This window comes from Oryctolagus cuniculus, chromosome 5 (genome assembly GCF_964237555.1).
Source record: "Oryctolagus cuniculus chromosome 5, mOryCun1.1, whole genome shotgun sequence".
In the NCBI taxonomy this organism is placed as follows: Eukaryota; Metazoa; Chordata; class Mammalia; order Lagomorpha; family Leporidae; genus Oryctolagus; species Oryctolagus cuniculus.
In genome coordinates this window covers 78,513,362-78,538,428 of record NC_091436.1, presented here as the reverse complement: position 1 = coordinate 78,538,428, position 25,067 = coordinate 78,513,362, and the positions used below count along the sequence as shown (strand labels likewise).

The 25,067-nt window shown below is 36.7% G+C and overlaps 1 pseudogene; it reads right to left on the bottom strand.

Annotated features, from left to right (window-relative positions):
- Positions 1-360: 360 nt before the first annotated feature.
- LOC100344830 (small ribosomal subunit protein eS1 pseudogene) lies at positions 361-1,218 on the bottom strand (annotated as a pseudogene).
- Between the last annotated feature and the right edge of the window lie 23,849 nt (positions 1,219-25,067).

The window sequence follows — 25,067 nt, the reverse complement described above, 5'->3', positions numbered from 1 at the left end:
ATATAAAATACACTGAAATCATAGAAGGTTGATTTAGACATTTGTATCTGTGAATTTTTTAAAAAAATCTTAATTTTGAATCAGATTTTCAGATGTTCTAAATTGCCCATAGGAAATAAACTGCAATCCACAAGACAGTAGACCAGACTACATAGCTCTGCAACCTTGGGCTGCCCGATATCTGGACTTTGGATTTGTCAAATGGATACATGTGAGGATTCTTGATGAATTATAGTCATTTTCCATATTGATACTGTGTACATAGATAACAAAATTATATTTTCAAGAGTGTATATACTTTCCATATTAAACAACATATGAAACAACAGGTATTCAACAAGTGAATTTTTTTTTTCTGAAGCAAACCATCACAAATAGGACATTTTATTTGTCACTATTAAAGTCTAAATTTTAAACAGATTCTTGGACGGGTGGCTCATAGCCATCAGCTCGTTCGACTTTTGCACCCATCTTATCCCTAGTGGCTTTTCCAGAACTACTACCTTCTCCGTGAAGCTCCATGAGTTTTCCCAATTCAAACTTGGGCTTCTTCAGCATCTTCACTTTTCTAACGAAGACATCATGGAGAGGATAAATAGATTGGCAAGCCTTCTCTATGTCTTTCCCAATGCTGTCTGGGATCAATTTATTGACTACTTCTTTCAAGTCATTTGTTTGCACCTCCCATGTCATCTTTCCATCATCTTCTTCCGGATCTGGTGGACCTGCTGGTGCTAAGCATAGGAAGTCTTCCATATCTGATTGTTGCATTTTTTGGTAAAACCAACACAGAACAGACGAAGCAAATAGCCATCGGTAGTCTTGACATCAACATGAGCTTCAATCATGGTCTGCCATTTTTTGACCATGGAGCACATTTTGTCACGGGTAAGATCCATGCCGTGGAAGTTAGTCAGGCAGTTTTTGCCCTGAACATCCTCCGTAATCAGTTTGAATTTTCTAAATGCAACTTCATCGTTCTGCAGGTCAGCAAGACTCACTTCAAAAACACGACCCTTGAGTCCATCAGACGCAATGTTGGTTCCTTGGGTCCTCGTGACCAGTGTTTTCCCAATATTTCGTACGTTGAACATAGCAGGTGCCTTCACATCATACCAATCTTTCTTAGAAAATGGGTCTACCACTTTCTTCTTGGCTCCCTTTTTGCTGCCTTTCGTAAGGCGCTTGTTCTTGCTGACCGCCATGGTGGTGCTCAGAGAGTCAAAAAGGCAACAAGTGAATTTTTTAAGGAGAATATTTTTTCAAGAACAATTTAGAAGCAACAAAAACAACCAATCATAATCCAGTTGGTATAATAATAACTTTAACAAAAACTTGATAAAGAACTGTCTGAAATTATAAAATGAGTATTTGGGAGGCTACTTTAATAAATTATTTCTAATTAAATTTTAATGAGCACATACATATTCACTTACAAACAGATAAACGAGAGAATGATAAAGATATATTCATTTTTATCATCTATGGATCTGTCATCTCTCTCTATCACCTATATCAATATCTATCTATGTATCTAGCTATTTAGTTAAATTACTTCGAATGAATGCTAACTGCAAAATAGCTTATTGATTTGTTTTAAATATATGTTTTAATTTGTCTTTGTACAGATAAACTGGTCTCTCTTTTAATTTTACAACATTCATATTTCATATTTTGATGAAAAGACTCACTCCTTTGGCTTCACTATTAATTGAAATGCTTTTGTATTAGCCTACTTTGAAAGAAGAATGGGAGAAATTTGAAAATCTCATATTCCAGAAAAGAAGATGTCCTAGACAAACCTCAGAGTAATGCTTTGAACTTACAGGATGTGAAATTTTTATAATAATGTTGCTACCCTAATGCATTTGAGATGAACAAAATTAAAAGTGACATTTTCCATTTCAGTTTGGGTATAAATTTGCTAAGATATTGCAAAAGAGGCATATCTCATTCATGTTCTTTTTCTGCCAAATCTGAAATTGTCTTTGGTATCATCCACATATGTCCTATTTTAGAAGACTGATATATCAGAATGTACTGTTTGTTCTTTTTAAGAAAGTCATTGATCTAGTAAAAAATTTTCATTTTATCTTTCATGATCTTATATTTTTACATTAAATTTTAACTTTACCTATTTAGAATTAAAACTAGTTATTACAACATGTTTGCCATTATTTTATGATTTAGCACCAACATTTACTTCCCTATATTGGTATTAATTTTTGGGAAGAAAAAGTACTAGCCACATTTTCTTAGAGCTTGAGTAGTGTGCTAGCTTCAGCTGCTATAACAAAACAGAACGGACTGGGTGGCTTCTCAGCTCCAGCTAGTTGTTTCTGGAGGCTAGAAGTGTAAAATCAGAGGACTGTACATTCAGTTCCATGTGAACTCTTTTCAGGCTGTAGGCTTCGTTCTGCTCCCTATACCCCTCACGGCCTGAAGAGTGTGAGAGACCTCTTAGGCCTTCTTTTCTAAGGGCAATAATTCAGTTCACAAGGGCTCCACTCTCATGATATTAATATCTTCCCAAGTCCTTCCTTTTAGTAGCAACACTTTGTGGGATAGCATTTCCTCATATGATTTTTCTTTGCTTGTTTTTGAGGACACAAACATTCAGTTCATTGCAGGGATTGTTTTTATAAAAGCACCAAGGAAAAGATGGACAAATTTAAATAAACTCAAATTAAAAGCTCTGCTATCATTTGAACATGGTTTATTTCCTTTGAAACTTATGTTGGGATTTAATCCTCATTATAATATATTAGGAATGGAGGGGCCTGTGCTGTGGCATAGTGGGCTAAGTATCTGCTAGTACCCCATATGGGCACTGCTTCTAGTCCAGGCTGCTCCTCTTCCAATCCAGCTCTGTGCTATGGCCTCAAAAGCAGTAGAAGATGGCTCAAGTCCTTGGGCCCCTATATCCATGGGGGAGACCCAGAAGAAGGTCCTGGCTCCTGGCCTTGGATTGGCTCAGCTCTGTCCATTGCGGCCACTTGGGGAGTGAACCAGCGGATGGAAGACCTTTCTCTCTGTAGCTCTACCTCTCAAATAAATAAATAAATAAAATCTTTAAAAACACAATAATGGAAGTGATTATTAGGGCTATGCCCTCATGACTGGATTAATCCATGCTCATGATTGCTAGATTAAAGAATTAATGGGTTATTTTAAGAGTAGGTTCATTTTAAAAGCCAGTTTGGCTTAAGTCTTTTACCATGTCTCTTACCCTGTTTCTTACCATGTGATAACTCCCTCAGGACACTTCCAGTAAAATGGCCAGCATCAGATGCAGCTCCTTGAACTTGGACCAGAACTCTGAGCCAAAATAAACATATTTTCTTGATAACCTACCCAGTATGTGATATTGTGTTATTACCAACAGAAAACAGACCAGCACAATTTTTATACAACAAATATATGATTGATTAAATTACATATACATAACAGGATGAAAGAATAAATTTTCATTATACAGACTATATTATGAATTGTTGTTCAGATGTAGAAACGATATTTCCGTAAGGATCAATGTGAAAAATGTGAATAATTTTATTGAAAAAATAAGCAATGGGTATATTTTATTTTTAAAAAAGGAAATGGGTGTAATATGAAAATGCTATGTTTTAATGAAAATTAAGAAAATGCAATGTTTGACTAAGACGGTGTTTCTCAACTACTGAATTGGCAAAACGTCCATGTCATATAATAGTGAGTTTCAGTAAAATCTTGGAAAGATAGGGAACCTTATATACTCTAGGTGGGAATGCATATCCTGCAGAATTAAAATCTAACAAATTATTAATGCTTATGGTAGGCAGAATTCTAAGTTAGCTTCTATGAATCTATGATGTTGTGATCTACATAACTTTCCCTGCACCCTCTTGAGTGTGAATATGACCTGTGATTACGTGTAACCAAAGGAATGTGGTATAGTGAAGGTGATGGAATGTGACTCTGTGATTATGTTATGGTATACAGACAGTCTTTGCTTGGCGCCACTGCCCACTCCAAAATCCTCACTTCAGTTACCACAGCATATTCACTGTGAGTTATTGCAAAAATGGAAATTTTCTGCTAGCTCTTCAGTCTAAATACTGCTGTCACTTATTTCAAAGTATTTTGTTGGCAATTGATCATAATGTTACCTTAGCTAGTCATTTCATGCACAGACAGCAAAAGATGTAGTTTTAATGCCTCCTTGTATCACATGAGATGTGTGTACGACTTGACAACTGATACAAGGAATCCACTAATGAAGATAAAAATAAAGCAAAGAAATGAAAAGTTAAAAGACTGGGAATGAAATTGGATTTTATTAGAAGACTTCAATATGGGCATACTGAAGCAAACATGGCGTATGACCTGTCTCTACAAAAAGCTAGTTTTTAAAAGTCATTGAAAAAGTGCAGCAAAGGACAAAGTTGTTTCAACATCTTTAGTTTTAAAACACACAAAGAATGAAGCATTTACTTACAGTGTGGATTGGAGACTACTGAAATTAAAATTCCAATCAATTGTTCTATTATTCAGGACCAATTTTTGAAATTACTGATAGTGAAGGAAACATTTTTATTGCCAGTGAAGGCTGATTTCATAGTTTCAGAAGAAACATAAATTGATTAATATTAACCCATCCTGTGAAGATGCTAGAGCCAGTAAGTATGTGGTTCCCCAAAAATAAAGTTTGCACCCAGATTTCAAGGATTAGTTAAGGTGGATATTCATAAGGTAGATATTTAGTACTGATAATTCAAGTCATTTTTGGAAGGTGATCTATTACAAAATTACATGAAGAAAGACACAAAATTGCTCAATAACCATGAAAAAGAGAGTCTGGTTGTATACTCTGAAGAATTTTATGAAAATGAACTTATTGATATAAATGAGGACAGTGGTTGTGATAAAAAAAAAAAAAAAACAAAACTGGAAATGTCCAGGGGAATTGACTGTAGCAAAACACAGGACACGAAAGGACACATCTCATAATATTGAAGTGCAAACAATAAGATTTTTAAAGCTTGCTCAAACTTAGACTATAACATTTCACCAAGGCACAGAAATGATATTCAATCCATATAGATATGAGAAGGCAAACACTATTCAAACTACCCTTCATAAGGTTATTTTTAAGGAGAAATAAAATATTTGAACTCTCTTTATTTCTGCTGTTTGAAATTACAAATATTTTAGTGCTATTTTTAAATTTTTCAATATTTTAAATAATAGCTGTTAACATTATGATGAAAAATTTTTAAAGTCATGGAGCAATTGTAATGAAAATTGTAATTTCCCATTGATTATTAAGTTTATTTTGCGTGATTTCAGCTGACATCATTTTTATAGTCCCACAGTATCATGCTAAGTGAGAACCGCCCTATATAGGGTACTTCAAAAAGTTTTAGAAAAATAATGAAAAGATCAGTTTATTATGGCACAAAACACTTTGAAAATCATGCAGAGGTTTTTCATAATATGCACTTTCAAGGAGGTTTCTGAAGCACTCTCATATGTAAGAATCAGGCCTGCTTAACACGCATACACACACACACACACACACACCAATGAGGGCAATGATGTTGGCCTTGAAGGAGATGAAGCTGCCATATTGCGGACTTCTCATCCCACATGGCAGAGGACGGTGAGCTTCAATCCTTCAACTGCAAGGAAGTGAATTATGTTAACAGTAAGGTCAGCATGGAAGAGAACCAAAGCTCCAAATGAGGCCACAGTGCTGACCCACACCTTGAGTACAGCCTGTCAGACCCTGAACAGAGCAGCCAATTAGTCAGTGCCTGGGCTCTTGACCCAGGGACATGAGGAGATGATGATAAATGTGCATTGTTTTAAGCTAGCTTTATCTTAGTATTTTTTCAAGGTAATTTATCTTAAATGAGTGTTGACTGAACCAAATTTATTTTTATCAACATGAATACAGTAAAAAGCATGTTAGCAGAGAAAAATCAAATATCAAAATAAAACATATAATATGTAATGTCATAAAGAAAAGCACTTTAATGCTATGTATTTTGTCTATAAGTAGATATGAATATTTTATAAAATTGATGAAAATGAAGGATGTATTCTGCATCCCAGTAGTGACTATTAGAGATGTAAATGGGATATGGGAATGGCACAGGCAGTGCCAAGCAATAGATATTTCAACTTTATCTGAAAAAATATAAGTGAAAAATAAGAAAAGTCACAAAATGCTAGTAACTAAGCTAAAAATAGTGGGTTCACAGGTGCCCATTGTTAGTAATTTTCTAGATTTTTAATTGTTTAAATGGGAATGAGTATGACTCTACTGTCTCACACAAAACTTCATAGATGCCCTTGGTAAGATAAAGGGAATGTCTTCTCTTCGTTCTGAATATTCAGATATACAGCACAGGTATCTAATGACTGAGGAATGTTAGTAAGAAATATTTTGTATATACCAGAAGGGGAAATAAAGAGCCATTGATTGCAAATGGAATATTCAAGGTGATTCAGGCTAATTGATCTTAGGCTGCTTCTTTCTACCCAAAGAGTAGAGTCACATGGCATAAAGACAAAGGTGGATGTGTGCACTGTCCCCTATACTTACTTGCTTTCAGCTTTGTAGCTTTGCATTTCAGTTTATAAACGACTTCTACATGAAAGTATGTTAAATATTCTTCTTCATTGTCTGATAAGCTTTAGTACAAAACAGGAAAAAGCCTGAAAATGAAAATAATTTCCATAATCCTTATTGAAAATCTCCACATACAGTTGTAGAAAGAAAAAATTGGGAAGGTACTAAACTTTTGAGATATATTTTCATAACTTAATTGCATAAATATTAGTAATACAGATAATTTCCTTTGTAGCTCATGCTCTTCTGTTTTTTTATACATAGAAAAATGGTTATTATCATTTATATCCACAGTGCTATAATAAACACATCACATGCACTGCAATATTTAAGTCTCTTTTTAAAGAAAAAATTATTTATTTACTTGAAGTCAGAGTTACACAGAGAGAGAGGAGAGGCAGAGAGAGAGAGAGAGAGACAGAAGTCTTCCATTTGCTGGTTCACTACCCAGATGGCCGCAATGGCTGGAGCTGTGCTGATCTGAAGCCAGGAGCCAGGAATTTCTTCTGGGTCTCCCATGTGGGTGCCGGGGCCCAAGCACTTGGGCCATCTTCTACTGCTATCCCAGACCACAGCAGAGCTAGATCGGAAGTGAAGCAGCTGGGTCTCAAACCCATGTCCATATGGGATGCTGGCACAGCAGGCTATGGCTTTACCCGCTAAGCCACAGCAACGGCCCCAATATTTAAGTCTTAAGACAATCATGGATGGTTGGAGTTGTTATCTTCACCTTACAGACTCAAAATTTTGGGTGTTAAGAGGCTAAATAACTTTCCTAAAGAAGCTAATAACTGGTTAAGACAGTACTCAAACAAGGGCTGTTCTATTGAATCCATTATAAATTGATATAACAATTCAACTAAAAGGAGAAAATCAATAATTTTATTTTCTTGATTAAAGAAAGTCTATTATTGATAATTTTTGCTACGTATACTCTATGAAAATGCTCATTATAGTTCATTACTATCAGAAAACAGAATTAATTTAAATTCAATAGCTAAAAAGAGAATAAAGTATAATTTCATATCTTTTATTATCATAGTCATCACCATCTAAACATAGAAAGCAACATTAAATTACACTGAAGCCAAAGTAGTCATCATCATTAAAAAGCACTTAACAGGATTCAAGAAATATTTGAATAAACATTGTATGTTCTAGAAGTTTACCACCAGTGTCAATCTAGAAATAGCTTTTAATTAGATTAAATTAAGATGTAAATGTCCTATTTATTGAATTGTTATTAAAGTGCATTTTGCATTTTTGTTTTGGAGGCTAGTTAAAATTTATAATTATTCAAGACTGTTACAAACTCATCTCAAAAAATTGCCTTTTCAAATAGGTAACTGTTCCAGTTGAGGTAAATCCTAAGTATTCTTTGTCTTACAAGCAAATTACCAGGCAAGAGAAAGGTACACATCATTTGTCCCTTTGAGCTGAGAAACATCTTTGGCATTGTTTGGCCAGGGGCTGAAGGTTATCAACTGAGAATGTTCCTAGGTCTGGGAAACTTTTCCTTCTGCATTTCCTGACAATACATTCTGATTTAAATGTAAAATTATCACTTTAAAAAATTTCCCCAGCCAATTAAAATCTCTCACTATAGATTATCAAAAATGAAAATGAGAGGAGAACTCCACTCAGTTTTTTTGATTTTTCTCTATAATCTATATAAATATTTCAAAATGACAATACATTTACATAATGAATTAGACACAGAAACATTTTCATTTCAGTCAAAATAGTATAAATTTGTTCTCTTCTGTAAGAATATGAGGTTTTATTTGTATTTTATGTTTTTAAGTAGGGAAAAGTTAAATTCCTACTTAAAGCAATATAATCTGGAAAAAAGATGAAATGCAAATACCAAAGAGTCAATACAATGTAATGTAAGACACAGATGATGGTGGTAGTGGTGATGATGACAGCAAAAGTTTATACCTCACATAGGAATTACCATATGCCTTGTACAACTTTAGGCACTTTGTGTTTGTAGATGAATTTGTGTGTGTGTCTACTCTATGAGGCTGGTTCGTCATTTTGTAGAAGAAAACAATGAAAATTACGGTTTTGTGATTTTCCCAGGTTTGCATCATTAATGAGTACCAAATGTGTTAAAGATCTAGGTGATAAGTGGGCATTTCATGACAGCAGGAGTTATCCAAACCGCTTGAGTGCTGGTTTTGGGTATGAGTGTATGTAAGTAAACATGGAACTTATTTTTAAGGAACTGATATTTGTTTCACATTAAAATAGAATTAGAAATGAGAATAAAGACTAATATGTGAAAGAGTGCGATAAATATTTTTTAAAACTCAAAGCAAAAAACATTTAAAAAGCCTCTTACATAATTAGGGTCACACTCTTGGTTTGAAAACTATTTTATTGCTGCTGAAGTGAGAAATCAAGTGTGACTGATAGAACATGTCTTTGGAAGTATATGGATTTGGGTTCGGAGCCCAACTTTACAGTTCGTTTGTGTCCAGCCTCCATAACAAAGAATAATTTAATCTAAAACTATGGTTACTCATTAATAAGCTATTTACACTTCTTTGTGAGATGAAAAAGCATTTTCAGGGAATCCTATGCAAAAATTACCTAGCATACATGGTTAACTCAAGAAAGTAACTTTACTATGGTTTTCTTCCTTCATTAATTTCTAAGCCATATACAATTCCTCCACACCATTCTTTCTCACTCATCAAATCGCCTTCAGAAAGATCACAGAAAACCATCTGTCTCATATAAAGTTTATTAGTTTAATTTTCTTTAGTTGAGAGGATTGGTATTAAAGTAACAAAACCTGCATTTGTATCTAATTATAATCATTTTTCTTAAGTAGAAACATGAAATTTTGAGAATGTATAAAATGCTATTATTTTGAAGTCACAACAGACCACTGGGATAAGTGATTCCTAAACTATGGCAAATAGACTACCTTAATCAAACTGAAGACAATAACATGGTAATGAATTTTGTGAAGAATGAATTATTTGAACACTTTCATCTCCACCTCTATCTAGATTTTTTTTTTTTTTCGAGGAGAAGAACTTAAGACCCATTTTACAGGATTTCTTTTTGTTTAAAAACATTCTCCTTCCATTGTGGCAACAGGTGTTATTTCCTGCTACTAGGCGAGCATATGAGAGGGGAAGTGACATGAAATCCTGCCTCCTTCTGATTTTTGGTTTAGGTGGGAGAGTGTAGGTGGTGAGGGTGAGGGGCCAGAAAAAGAAGTGAACCTGAAGACCACAACACTTCTTTCTCCATACTCCATCCCTATGAAATTATCTAGTCAACTTTTATTGTAGCAAATCCTAATGCCACATCAGTGGGAGAATTGGGGCATTGTTAGGTAGAAGGCTTGTTGGGAGATAGGGTGTTTTTATTCGAGAGGTTAAACACCAGGAAGAAAGGTTCATCAAGGTCATATTAATGTTTATACAGAATCAAGAATTTAATTATTTCTATCCTCCTCCTAAGATCAATGGGTAAGAAATAAGGATGAGGTTAAAAGTAAATAATAACAATTTATAAGCAAACAACATAATACATATATTTCATTAAATTATGTGATTTGGCTATATGTAAATCAAATGAGCCCAATTTCATACTTATAATTCATCATGTCTTTCCTTTAGTATAATATACGAACTCTTAAAAAGGTAGGCCTAATGGGAGATAGGATCTAGCTTGCGTTTATTTAAATCACATCATCTTGATTTTACTAGGGTCCCTAGCTTCTAATCACTATTCCAAGTTTTTAAAATGTGCTACTTTGCCACATAGAGTATTCCTGGAAACTGCTCTCATTATTCACCTAGCTTTTCCACCCTATCCTTCAGTGCTCATACTATTTTCCATGAGCATGAGAATTTCTTTAATTTCTCAGTCTATGATGGTTCTAACATTATTATATTATTATTATTTTGGCATATTCACATGTCATTACCATATAACATTCAGTCATTCTGCACTTCTTTTTCTATTATATCCATTACATGTGGATATAATAGAAAAGCTCCATGTGTTTGGTAACCATATTTATTTATTTATATATTTATTTTTTATTTATTTGACAGGTAAAGTTATAGACAGTGAGAGAAAGAGACAGAGATAAAAGTCTTCCTTCCTTTGGTTCACTCCCCAAATGGCAGCTATGGCTGGTGCTGTGCCTATCTGAAGCCAGGAGCCAGGTGCTTCTTCCTGGTCTCCCATGCGGGTGCAGGGGCCCAAGCACTTGGGCCATCCTCCAATGCCCTCCTGGGCCACAGCAGAGAGCTGGACTGGAAGAGGAGCAACTGGGACTAGAACCGGCACCCATATGGGATACCGGCACTGCAGGCGGAGGATTTACCAAATGAGCCATGGCGTCGGCCCCCCGTTACTATATTTATTTATACACCACTACCTATCTAGCTCCCAGTCAATAACTTGCAGTTAGTGGATTTGCTGTATTTTGGAAGAATATGGCTTTTTTTAAAAAAGTAAGCTAGACATAAATTGTATAAATAGAAGCTTTGATGACTGCACTATCATGTCCCTTTAATTATGGTGTTAATATTTTGTGTTTATTTTCTTTGGCATCATTAATGCTGTATGCTCTCATTTTAGTCCAAGTGACTTTAATCTCTAATATGTGTACAGTGTCTTAGGTGAACTCTTTAAAATTCACAGTTATTTTTGTGATGGGAGTAAAAGAAAAAGTAGAAACTATGAACTACAACAAAATGGAAGCCATTTCATTCTCATTTTTGACTGTAACATCACTAAAATCTTAAAGACTAATTAACTGGCTTGAGAGGTGCCATTTTTTTTCAAGGATAAAGGCATCATGTAGATAAAAATGAATGTCTTCACTAATTTTCTTATAACATTAGTGTGATGATACTTGTTTAAAGTAATGAACAAAGCAAAGAGTTCATCTGTGGACTCGTCTTTCAAGAGCCACACTGCCAGGATGGTGGGGCAACCACGCTCTTCAACACAAGACGTACTGGAGGCAAGTTTTGGTGAACTTGCCCATTTATTAATAATCAATCTCAAGGTTTTAAAGAGCAGGCAGAGGGGGTATAGCTAATTCAGGGCAACACTAATTCTATAGGATAAAGCTGATATTGGCACCACTATGCTTCTCCAATCACCTTGAAAGTCATGTAGCCTAAAGTAGCCTCCCAGGTGGTCCTTATGTGACTGGGCCATACCCAGGAGCCGTTTAACTGATTAGTAATTACAAGCCCTTCAACAGGAAGCTGGGGTGGGGGGATGTGCCTGGGGCTCCTGCCACCTGCCATCTGTCAGGCCATCCCAGGAGGCATGGTGTGCCACACCCTCCTGACCTCCTGCATGGGCTAGGCAGGCAGTCTCCCAGCCAGGCACAGGATCATCCACATTCATTATCGTGTACTAGTGTGTAACTGGTCAACTCAAAATAAGCAAGGGTTTGTTGAACATAACCTATCAAATTATAAAAGCAGTTTCACCCAAGAAACTGATGGAGAATTTTTGCAGTCAATATTACAGTCTAAGGATGGCTCTAGAATTTAGCTGAAAAAGCATCAACTGTGGTGTCAGTGAGATTCTTTTTCCCAAAAGAAACCTTTTATTTAAAAAGTACAAATTTTGTTAAGTACAACTTTAGGAATATAGTGATTCTTCCCAGCATACTCACACTCCCACCCCTCCTGCCACCACAACTCCTCCTCCCTCTCCCATTCCCTGCCCTATTCTCCATTAAGATTCATTTTCAATTAACTTTATACATGGAAAACCAGCTCTATACTAAGTAAAGATTTCAACAATTTACACACACACACACACACACACAACTGTTTGAAAACAAGTTTTACAGTTAATTTTCATAATACAATTCATTGAGGACAGAAATCCTGCATTAGAAGTAAGTACACAGTGACTCTTATTGTTAATTTAACAATTAACACTCTTATGTATGAAATCGGTGATCACCCGAGGCTCTTGACATGAGCTTACCTAGGCTATGGAAGCCTTTTGAGTCCACAAACTCCTTCAGTATTTAGACAAGGTCATAAGTAAAGTGGAAGTTCTCTCCTTCCTTCAGAGAAAAGTATATCCTTCTTTGATGGCCATTTCTTTCCACTGGGATCTCTCTTACAGAGATCCGTCGCATAGGACAATTTTTTGCCACAGTGTCTTGGCTTTCCACGCCTGAAATTTTCTCATGAGCTTTTCAACCAGACCAGAATATCTTAAAGACTGATTGTGAGGTCAGAGTGCTGTTTAAAGCAATTGTCATACTGGGAGTCTGCTATGTGAACTGCTTTCCATGTTGGAATATTCTCTTTTTAAATTCTATTTATTATTATTACCAAACACTTGATTTTATTTATAAGATCTTTTTAACACTTAATCATATCTATATGATCACTTTAACACTTAATATAGTCACTTTAACACTTAAGATGGTATTTTATCACCCAGCTTAATGGGATTTTTTTTGTTACCATATAATTATGTTTTTATTTATTACATAAATAATAATGACATAATTTCTCATAGATTGAGCTGTGCTCCAGCCATGGCCTCACACTATGTAGCATAGGTTAATTATTCAATCTTTCTTAAGTTTCAGAATTCTAAACAACTATAAAAGGGAAATAATAATGATAAAATCTACTGTACAGTGTGGTTGGGAAGAGCTAACTGAAAGTAGTAAGGTAAAACACATAGGGTACTTCTTTAAACCCATTAAGTACCAAAAATTAGGATTAAGTAGTATTTTTTAAATTGGGAAGTAAATGTAGAGCTTGTAAGAAAGATACCATTAGGAATATTTTTCAAAATTTCTATGTAGATGGAAAAATGCAGAATACTGCTGTCTCTATTTTGTTACACAAAGGAAAATAAATGAGTTGATGTGTAAGTAACAGGATTTTAAGGAATAACAATTAAGCTGTAGCAATATTTACCAAAAACAAAACAAAACAAAAAATAAAAACACATGGCTAGAAAACACCTAAAATGCTGAGTGAATTAAGCCAGTCCCAAAGGGGCAAATATCATATGTTTTCCCTGATCGGCAACAACTAACTGAGCACCAAAGGGGAAACCTGTTGAAGTGAAATGGACACTATGAGAAACACTGACTTGATCAGCCCTTGTCCTGAGTGTTGATGTACAATGTAATACTTTATCCCTTTTAGTATTTTTTTTGTTCTACTTAATACTGTTGGTTGAACTCTGTAATTAACACACAAATATTCTTAGGTGTTGAAATTTAACTGAAAAGTGATCCCTGTTAAATATAGAGTGGGAATAAAAGAGGGAGGAGATGTACAATTTGGGACATGCTCAATCGGACTTGCCCCAAATGGTGGACTTAGAAATGTCCCAGGGGATTCCAATACAATCCCATCAAGGTTGCATGTACCAATGCCATCTCACTAGTACAAGTGATCAATTTCAGTTCACAATTGATCACACTGATAGGTCTAAGAGTCAAAGGGATCACACAAACAAAACTAGTGTCTGCTAATACTAACTGATAGGATCTGGCTGAAGAGCCCATGAGAGTATTTTAGGCGCTGAAAGCCAAGACACTCTGGGAAAAAAAAAAAAAAAAAAAAAGACCTAAATGAAAGATCCCTGTGAGTGAGATCCCAGTGGAAAGAATGGGGCCATCAAAGAAGGAGGTACCTTTCTCTGAAAAGAGGAGATAACTTCCACTTTGACTATGACCCTGTCGGAATAAGATCGAAATTGGCAAACTAAAAAGGCTTCCATAGTCTTGGCAACTCATGACGAGAGCCTAGGGAGATTATTGACGCCATAAACAAGAGTGTCAAATTGTTAAGTCAGCAACAGGAGTCACCCTGTACTTACTCTTCATGTGGGATCTGCCCTTAATGTGTTGTCCAATGTGAAGTAACACTATAACTAGTACTGAAACAGTATTTTACACTTTGTGTTTCTGTGTGGGTGCAAACTGATGAAATATGTTAAATCGATCATCTGTATATAAAGAGAATTGAAAATGAATCTTGATGTGAATGGAATGGGAGAGGAAGCGGGAGATGGGAGGAGTCCGAGTGGGAGGGAAATTATGGGGTGGGGAAAGCCATTGTAATCCATAAACTGTACTTTGGAAATTTATATTTACTAAATAAAAGTTAAAAAAATAAAAAAAGAAGGCCGGCGCCGCAGCTCAATAGGCTAATCCTCCACCTTGCGGTGCTGGCACACTGGGTTTTAGTGCCGGTCGGGGCGCCGGATTCTGTCCCGGTTGCCCCTCTTCCAGGCCAACTCTCTGCTGTGGCCCGGGAGTGCAGTGGAGGATGGCCCAAGTGCTTGGGCCCTGCACCCCATGGGAGACCAGGATAAGTATCTGGCTCCTGCCATCGGATCAGTGTGGTGCGCCAGCCGCAGCGCGCCTGCCGTGGCGGCCATTGGAGGGTGAACCAACGGCAAAGGAAGACCTTTCTCTCTGTCTCTCGCTCTCACTATCCACTCTGCCTGTCAAAATAAATAAAGAAAGAAAGAAAGAAAGAAAGAAAGAAAGAAAGAAAGAAAGAAAGAAAGAAAACACCTAAAATGTACTATAAACATTGACTAAGTATGCCTTAAAGACCTAAATAACTAACAAAATGCTGGTATGTACAAGAAAATGTACAAACAATAAATTTTAAAAATGTTATAGCTGTCTTGTATACCTTGTTGCACTACACCTGGAGTGTTTAAAGTTGCCCTTGTAAACTGTAGTGGAAGAAATATTTAACAGAGGGAGGAAATTCCATGTAAATGAATGAAGAAGACAAATAATACTGGAGTGTGCAAATTATCTTACATCATTTTTCTAGTGAGCAATACACACAGTTATTTAATTTTAGTTACTAAGCAAGAGTTACTACATCTCTTGCTTAGTCTACTGTAGTAGCTCCTAATCTGGCTTCCACTATAAGCCCTTCTAATCTCTTTCCATTCAGCTGAGTAATACTTTTAATTATACATCAGATCATGTAAATTTTTTTGAAAACCTTTCAATGACTTCCCTTCAGCTTCAAAGCAAAATCCAGACTCCTCACCAGGGTCTACCTGATGTGACCTCAAGCTGAAGATCTAACTTTTTCCTCCTGGCTCCACTCAGAAACCCTCACTCCAGCCACTTCAAGGCCTGTGCAGCTGAGGTCCCTCTGTTCCCAGAGGGTCCTTTACGGACAGTCTCCTGACATTGTGCGTGGTAACTCTCTTCAGCTGCCACTCCTCAGGGGCCTTGCCTTTCCCGGCCCCACCACCTAAAATGGCAGCCCCTGCTCTTCTCTATTTTATTCTTCTTTATAGCAATTATTACCTCTGGCATTTATTTGCTGCTACTTCTTAAAATTTTTTTTTTATTTGAAAGGCATAGTGACAGAGAGCAAGATATCTTCCATTCACTGGCTCACTCCTAAAATACCCATAATAGTGGAGACCAGACCAGGCTGAAGTGAGGAGCCAGAAACTCCATCTGGGTGTCCTCTGTGGGTGGGCAGAACTCAAGCACTTGGGCCATCATGTGCTGCTTCCCTGGTGCCTTAGCTCAATTGGCAGCATGGAGTAGCCAGGACTTGTACCAAGCATTGATAGGGGATGTGGGCCCCTAAGTAATAGCTTAATTGACTGCACCACAGCACCTGCACCTATTTGCTTCTTTTTTTTTCTCCCTATTTTCTTCTAATTGCCCATCCCTATTACCTGAGATGCTCAGCTCCACAAGGTCCTGAACAATGATTTGCATATGAACAATAGGTGTGTCAGCTCAGGAATCTGCTTAATTTTCTGACCAGGAATGTCTGTTTATACAATAGAGACAGAACTAACTTCTAGAATTTCTAATGTTTGTAAAGGACAAATTATTGATCTTTATATAACAGCTACTCAACTACTGGAAGCTATTTTCAAGCATGGAGCAGCACTCAGCATGCAGAGATAATAAAAACACAAACAAATATACTACACATATTGAATGATGGAGAGTTCATCATTTCAGGCTTTATGTTGGACACACCAAGAAGAAGCACTGTGATGTCACACTGCCTTTTAACTCTTTTTTTTTTTAACTTTTATTTAATGAATATAATTTCCAAAGTACGGCTTATGGATTACAATGGCTTCCCCCCCATAACATCTCTCCCACCCGCATCCCTCCCCTTATCCACTCCCTCTCCCCTTCCATTCACATGAGGATTCATTTTCGATTCTCTTTATATACAGAAGATCAGTTTAGCATACATTAAGTAAAGATTTCAACAGTTAGCTCCCACACAAACATAAAGTGAAAAATAATAGATGATTTTTTAAATGATGATGAAATCAGATCAGACCTATTGTCATGTTTAATCCCAGTGAGAGTCAAGTTGGGAATTAATAATTTCTTCTTTTTTTTTTTTTTTTTACAGAAGATCAGTTTAGAATACATTAAGTAAAGATTTCAACAGTTTGCACCCCCATAGAAACACAAAGCGAAATATACTGTTTGAGTACTCATTATAGCATTAAGTCTCAATGTACAGCACATTAAGGACAGAGATCCTACATGAGAAGTAAGTGCACAGTGACTCCTGTTGTTGACTTTACAAATTGACACTCCTGTTTATGGCATCAGTAATCTCCCTATGCACCAGTCATGAGTTTCCAAGGCTATGGAAGCCCCTTGAGTTCTCCAACTCTTATCTTGTTTAGACAAGGTCATAGTCAAAGTGGAGGTTCTCTCCTCCCTTCAGAGAAAGGCACCTCCTTCTTTGAAGACCTGTTCTTTCCACTGGGATCTCACTCACAGAGATCTTTCATTTAGGGTTTTTTTTTTTTTTTTTTTTTTTTTTTTCCAGAGTGTCTTGGCTTTCCATGCCTGAAATACTCTCATGGGCTTTTCAGCCAGATCAGAATGCCTTTAGGGCTGATTCTGAGGCCAGAGTGCTGTTTAGGACATCCGCCATTCTATGAGTCTGCTGAGTATCTCGCTTCCCATGTTGGATCACTCTCCCCTTTATTTATTCTATCGGTTAGTATTAGCAGGTACTAGACTTGTTTATGTGCTCCCTTTGACTCTTAGTCCTTTCATTATGATCAATTGTGAACTGAAATTGATCACTTGGACTGGTGAGATGGCATTGGTACATGCCACCTTGATGGGATTAAATTGGAGTCCCCTGGTATGTTTCTAACTCTACCATTTGGGGCAAGTCAGCTTGAGCATGTCCCAAATTGTACATCTCTTCCCTCTCTTATTCCTACTTTTATGTTTAACAGGGATCACATTTCAGTTAAATTTCAACACTTAAGAATAACTTTATCCTGAATATCAGTTGAAAAGTGATTTTATTTACATTTCTTCACAGTTTTACACAATAATACCTAAAATGAGGATGCATAAATGACTATCTCTTGAGTTTGTCTATCCAAAATACTAAAGTGCTTATTACTGAATTGCAATCAAGCAGGGTGTTTGGTATATACAATATGTTCAATGTATATTTGTTAACCCTTTAAACAATCACCATTTGAAAACTTTATTTCTCAGACTGCATCACCTTAAATTTACTCTTGACTCCCTATCCTTTTTATAAATTTTAACATTGCTTGTGTTCAATGTTTTTTCCATTTGAAAATAAAAAAAAATTGATGTAAAGAGAACAGATTTCATGTACCTCCTCATAATAATTCTAAGAGAACCAAAATTCCCTCCCTCAATCCATTCCTCAATCCCCCTCCTTCTTTCTTGTGCTTTTTTCCTTTAATTTTTGCAATAGCATAATTGTAATTTATTTTATAATCACAGGCCAAAGGCACCACTAACCAAATGTTCAAAAAGTAAAAAGTAGAAAGACCACTGTTCCACAAGAATATGGACAAGATTTAAAATATTAACAAAATTTTAAGATGTCAATTGCATTCTTTTTTTGCATTCTATATTAACACATATCAGAGAAAAAATGACATCTGTCTTTTTGGGACTAGATTATTTCACAAACATAATGGTCTCCGGTTGCATCAATTTTGTTGTGAAAGACAGGATTTCATTCTTCTTTGTGATTGAGTAGTATCCCACTGTGTATGTATACCACATGTATTTTATCCAGTCATCCATTGATGGGTATCTGGGTTGATTTCATTTCAAAGCTATTGTGAATTGAGTAGTAATGAACATGGAGGTACAGACAGCTCTTTCATATGCTGATTTCATTTCCTTTGGGTAAATCTCCAGAGTGAGATGGCCGGGTCACATGGTAGATCTGTTTTCAGATTTCTCATGGCTCTCCATACTGTCTTCCATAATGGTTGTACTAGTATACATTTCCACCAACAGTGTATTAGGGTATCTTTCCCCCAGCATCCTAACCAGCATGTGTTATTATTATTTATTTATATTTTTGGATGATAGTCATTCTAACTGGAGTGAAGCAAAAATTCATTGTGGCTTTTACTGGCATTTCCTTGGTGGCTAAAGATCCTGAACATTTTTTTCATGTGTCTGTTGGCCATTTGTATGTTATCCTTTGATAAGTGCCTGTTTATGTCCTTTTCAATTTGAAAGGCAGAGTTACAGAGAGAGGTGGAGACTGAGAGAGAGGTCTTCCATCTGCTGCTTCACTCCCCAGATAGCCTCAACAGCCAGAGCTGTGCTGATCCGAAGCCAGGAGCCAGGAGCTTCTTCCCGGCCTCCCAAGTGGGTGCAGGAGCCCAAACTTGGGCCATCTTCTACTGCTATCCTAGGCCATAGCAGAGAGCTGGATTGGAAGTGGAGCAGTGGGACTAGAACCAGTGCCCATATGGGGTGCTGTCTATTCAGGCCATGGCGTTAACCCTAAATACAGCACTATATATAGAATCACATCATCTGCAAACAGGGATAATTTGATTTCCTCTTTTCCAATTTTTATCCTTTTGATTTCTTTTTCTTGCCTAATGATTCTGCCTAAAACTTCCATGACTATATTGAATAGCAAGGGTAAACTGGGCATCCTTGTCTGGTTCTGGATATTAGTGGAAATGATTCCAGATTTTCTCAATCAGTATGTTGCTGGCTGCGGGTTTATCATATATTGTCTTGATTGTGTTATTTTCCTTCTATATCCATTTTTTTTTTTTTTGACAGGCAGAGTGGACAGTGAGAGAGAGAGACAGAGAGAAAGGTCTTCCTTTTTTCCGTTGGTTCACCCTCCAATGGCCGCCGCGGCTGTTGTGCTGCGGCCGGCGCACCGCGCTGATCCGAAGCCAGGAGCAAGGTGCTTCCTCCTGGTCTCTCATGCGGGTGCAGGGCCCAAGGACCTGGGCCATCCTCCACTGCCTTCCTGGGCCACAGCAGAGAGCTGGACTGGAAGAGGAGCAACCGGGACAGAATCCGACTAGAACCTGGGTTGCCGGTGTCCGGCGGAGGATTAGCCTATTGAGCCGCAGCGCTGGCCATCGATATCCATTTTGCTTAAGCTTTTTATCATGAAAATATGTTGTGTTTTATCAAATATTTTATCTGCATATATTGAGATAATCATGTGATTTTTATTTGTCAATTTTTAAGGCAATGTGTCACCTTTATTGATTTTCATATGTTGAACCATCATCCCATCTCTAGAATAAACCTTACTTGGTAAGGCTGGATGATTTTTTTGATGTGTTGTTGGATTTGGTTAGCTAACATCTTATTGAGGATCTTTGCATCAGTGTTATTCAAGAATATCAGTCTCAAATTTACTTTCTTTTTTGTACCTTTTTCTGGTTTTGGAAGTAGTTGTTGGGATCACACATGCTGTTAAAGTTATTTTAAATTTAGTTCAATGTTATCTCAATCAAATTATGCCAAAGGAAAAGGTTATATTGATTTTGTATACAAATAAATAATAAGCAAACTATTTTATGTTTCAGTAACTCAACAGATCTTTGACTAATTAGAAACTGAATATTAATTGACCACCAGCTGGGAATTTACATAATGTCATCAGTATGACCTGGACAGTCACACCAATTGAGACTAACTGTTCTGAATATAAATATATGAATGTGATAACATTGCTGACATTTGTGCTTTGAAATTTAAAAATACAGTCATACTCTTATTCAGATACCGTAACAAAGGAAATTACAATTTATAATTGGGGAATATTAAAGTCTGTTTTCAATGTATATATTGTAACTTTAAAATTTTCATATATAATTCCTATTTTGTTAAGAGCCTTTTGCAAAATTTTGTATACTTACTGACATTAAAACGTGTTTGCTCTCCAAGAAATACACACTTTCTAAGCAAATGTGTTGTTAAATGTGAATTTATGTCAAAGAATCTGCTTTAAAATATTTTATCTGAATGTTAGTTGTACTGCAGAAGGGAATCTATATAGAGAGTTATTTAGGAATGGTAAGCAGTAGAAAATAACAACCAACTGGCTGATTACCTTACATTATTTTTCTTTAAAAATCTATTTATTTATTTGAAAGTCAGAGTTACACAGAGAAGAGAGGCAGAGAGAGAGAAAGAGAGGTGATCCATCCGCTGGTTCACTCCCCAGTTGGCCACAAGGCCAGAGTTGCGCTGATCCAAAGCCAGGAGCCAGGAGCCAGAAGCTTCTTCTGGGTCTCCCATGCAGGTGTAGGGGTCCAAAGACTTGGGCCATCTTCCACTGCTTTCCCATGTCATAGTAGAGAGCTGGACTGCAAGTGGAGCAGCCGGGTCTCGAATGGGCTCCCATATGGGATGCCGACACTGAAGGCAGAGGCTTTAAATGCTATGCCACAGCACCAGCCCCAATCTTACATTCTTTTTGGATCTATTAAAATTCTGCATGTACAGTCTGCTGTGTTTTGTAGGCATTATCTTTAATTTGTATAAGAAGTTCATGATAGATCATGTTTACATGGATCAAAAATTATCTATTCTTCCAAAATCTTGAGTAATTTTAGTTATACCAAATTTAAAAATGAAATAAAAATGAAATTAAGTTAAAAAATCAAAGTGCTCTCTCTCCTAATTTATTTCTTGAAAGATATAAAACAAAAGTAAACACCTGGAATTTTCCATACTTTTTTGACCTTTGTAAAATGAAGATACAAAACAAGACAATTTGTTGATCTTATGTAAAGAGCATAAAGGAAGATTAAATTGAGGTATTAGTCTCATGAATTTGTCACAAATAAGACGATGGCCCTATTTCTTATATAAACAAAGGGATGTTTTATTTTATTTTTTATTTATTTATTTATTTTTTTTGACAGGCAGAGTGGATAGTGAGAGAGAGAGACAGAGAGAAAGGTCTTCCTTTGCCGTGGGTTCACCCTCCAATGGCCACCACGGCCGGCGCGCTGCGGCCGGCGCACTGCGCTGATCCGATGGCAGGAGCCAGGAGCCAGGTGCTTTTCCTGGTCTCCCATGGGGTGCAGGGCCCAAGCACCTGGGCCATCCTCCACTGCACTCCCTGGCCACAGCAGAGAGCTGGCCTGGAAGAGGGGCAACCGGGACAGAATCCGGCGCCCCAACCGGGACTAGAACCTGGTGTGCCGGCGCCGCTAGGCGGAGGATTAGCCTAGTGAGCCGCGGTGCCGGCCCACAAAGGGATGTTTTATAAGGAATCAGTTAAATGCTGAATTCAGAAAGTATAGATTTTGTCAAAAAATCAAAAGAAGCTTCAAAGTGAAAGCCCTATGAATTATATTCCCAAATGAACAGCATTTCCGTCAGTCTTCTTTTATATTAATGTAATTAAAATTCTCTTGGGAGGCTCTGGGATTATTCCTTATTTTAGCAGGATTTTTAGTTCGCAATGGGTGGGTGACTGGAAACACAATACGTCCTTTTAGAGACATTGAGTTGCCTGTAAGATATTGAAGGTCCTTATTATGAAGTCTTGCTGGCTCTGCCATAGAACTTCAGAATGTAAGTTTCAAGGTTGAGAGTACATCAATAGCGGATACCAGCATGGGATTCTGAAGTACACAACACTGTTTTGACATGCTAGTTTCATCAGTGAAGCCTGGTTATCAGGCATTTTCAAGATAACTTATATGAAGCCTCTCTCTAACAGTGCCAGTTTTCGAAGATGAGTGAAACAAATATGCAATCAAACTTTATTTATTTAGCTTGAATATATGAATTAGTTCCTGCTGTTTTAACAAGTATCCAACTGGCATTTGTAGGAAATAAATGATGATCTCCAAGTGAGAAATATAGTAGGTGGGTAATCATTAGCATTTTATTGACCAATTTGGAATCACTGAATAAAACTGAAATCAAACAAATGCTTGTTTGCATAGTAAATAAGAATGAGAAAAAAAGGAAATATCATTGCTTTCTGACATGGTTAATTGCTTTCTAATGATTAATGAGGAAATTTTAACAGGAAATAAAAGAATAACCAACCTGTGAGATTTAGCATTAGCAACCAAAGGACACAGAGGAATAAACTCAGTTTTTAAATACTTAGAGACTTATAATTCTTATTTTATATTTCAAAAAGTGATCTTTAAATGAATAGGATTGAAATTACAATATTTATGACCTTTAACAACATTTACTTTGTTTGTTTACATAGCTAATGTCATGAGATTTTGCACAAATATTTGACTTATTTTATAAAATATTTTATGAATACCTTCCTGTACAATACTGAGGGATTACGAGGATGTACTATGGTGTCTCCAACATTTTAATATTTCTTTACAGTAAGGGAGTTCAAAAGGTTTTGAATTCTGGATGTGAAGTCTGAACTGTTACCGTAATTTTTGTAAGATTACTCTGAGGTAAGTGAAAGAAAAGGAGATGAAAACAAGAGAACAAAAAATGGAATGGATGAGGGTCAGGAATTAATGGCATTTCTCTTCAGTACAAACATTACACAAGGCAGCTCATTCACTCCTTTTTTTTTTTTTTAAAGAGCTCATTTACTCCTTACATTACTCATGAATAAAAAAGCAGTTCCCCAACAATAAAACAGGTGGGACCCAAAAAATTTAAGTACCTACTTAGACAATTAACACTTCTAATAAAGGACTTGAATGCAAGTCTCTTTTAAGATACAGCACATAGAAGGGCTAAAGTCCTCACCAGTACTTAGCAACTCCCTAGATACTGTGCTCTGAAGGACCTTTCGCCCAAACTTAGGTTTACTGACAAAGTTCTTGGATTACTGATGTCTGTTGTGAATGTCATAGAGTGAGACAGGGTGTGTTTCCCACTCTATTATGAAAATTCACAAATTATATTCCAGTTACTAAGTTACAAGCCATGATTTCAAACACTTTCAGTTTATGCAAAACCCATTTCTGTCTATCCAAGTCTTTGACCTTAGAGAAACCATAGAAAGCTAAGAAGACAACTCATGGGACCCGACTTGGCACTTTTTCCCTTCACTCACAGGAGTACATACCATCTCAATCTACCTCCATAGAAAGGAAGACACAGCTCACGTTTCCTTGGCCTGGCATTCGAGATCTGCTACCATGTAGGCTCTGTGTGTTCTCACAATTCTTCAACATACACAAGTACCTTAGCAATCTGCTCTACAACGGATAAATTAATGGATTTCTGTGTCAGAAACTGTTACTTGAATATCCCAATATTTATTCTTCTTTTATTTTGAATAGCCATACATTCAGCTGAAAGATCACATTTTTTTATTTTCTAATCAATTAGGAACATCTAGTCATATTCATAGAGTGTATCGTGTGGATTTTCTGTGAAGTATTTTTTAGTTTATTTTTATTGATTGAAGTAGATAGATAGATAATCTTCTATCCATTGTTTCACTCTCGAGATGCTTACAACAGCCAGGAACCCAGAACTCAGTCTCAATCTCCCGTGAGGATATCAGGGACCAAGGACCTGAGCCATCACCTGCTGCCTCCCAAGGTGCACAAAGGAGGAAACTGCGTTCAGAAGCAATGCTGGGACTCAAACACAGGTGCTGGAGTGTGAAAGGTGGACATCCCAACAAGCAACTTAACTTCTGTGCCACATGTATGCCCTTGTGAAATATTCTGAAAGGGAGGGACTCTAGCTTTACTTCTTCTCTCCCCCTTTTTTGCATAATATGTAGATAATATAACTCATGTAAACTTCCTGAATTACAGGCTGATCTTAAGAATGGAAGCTGATGCTGGGATTATGCAGATTGTTTTTACATTTACTTTCCTCCATCCGTTATTTGACTTTTTTTTTTTTTTATCCAGTTCTCTATTCTGGGAAGCTTAACTTTTTTTTTTAAGATTTTTTATTTATTTTATTTGAGAGTTAGAGTTACAGACAGTGAGAAGGAGAGACAGAGAGAAAGGTCTTCCTTCCACTGCTTCACTCCTCAGGTGGCCGTAATGGCCGGAGCTGTGCTGATCTGAACAATGGCCTGAGCTGTGCTGATCTGAAGCCAAGAGCCAGGAGATTCTTCCTGGTCTCCCGTATGGGTGCAGGGGCACAAAGACTTGGGCCATCTACTACTGCTTTCCCAGGCCATAGCAG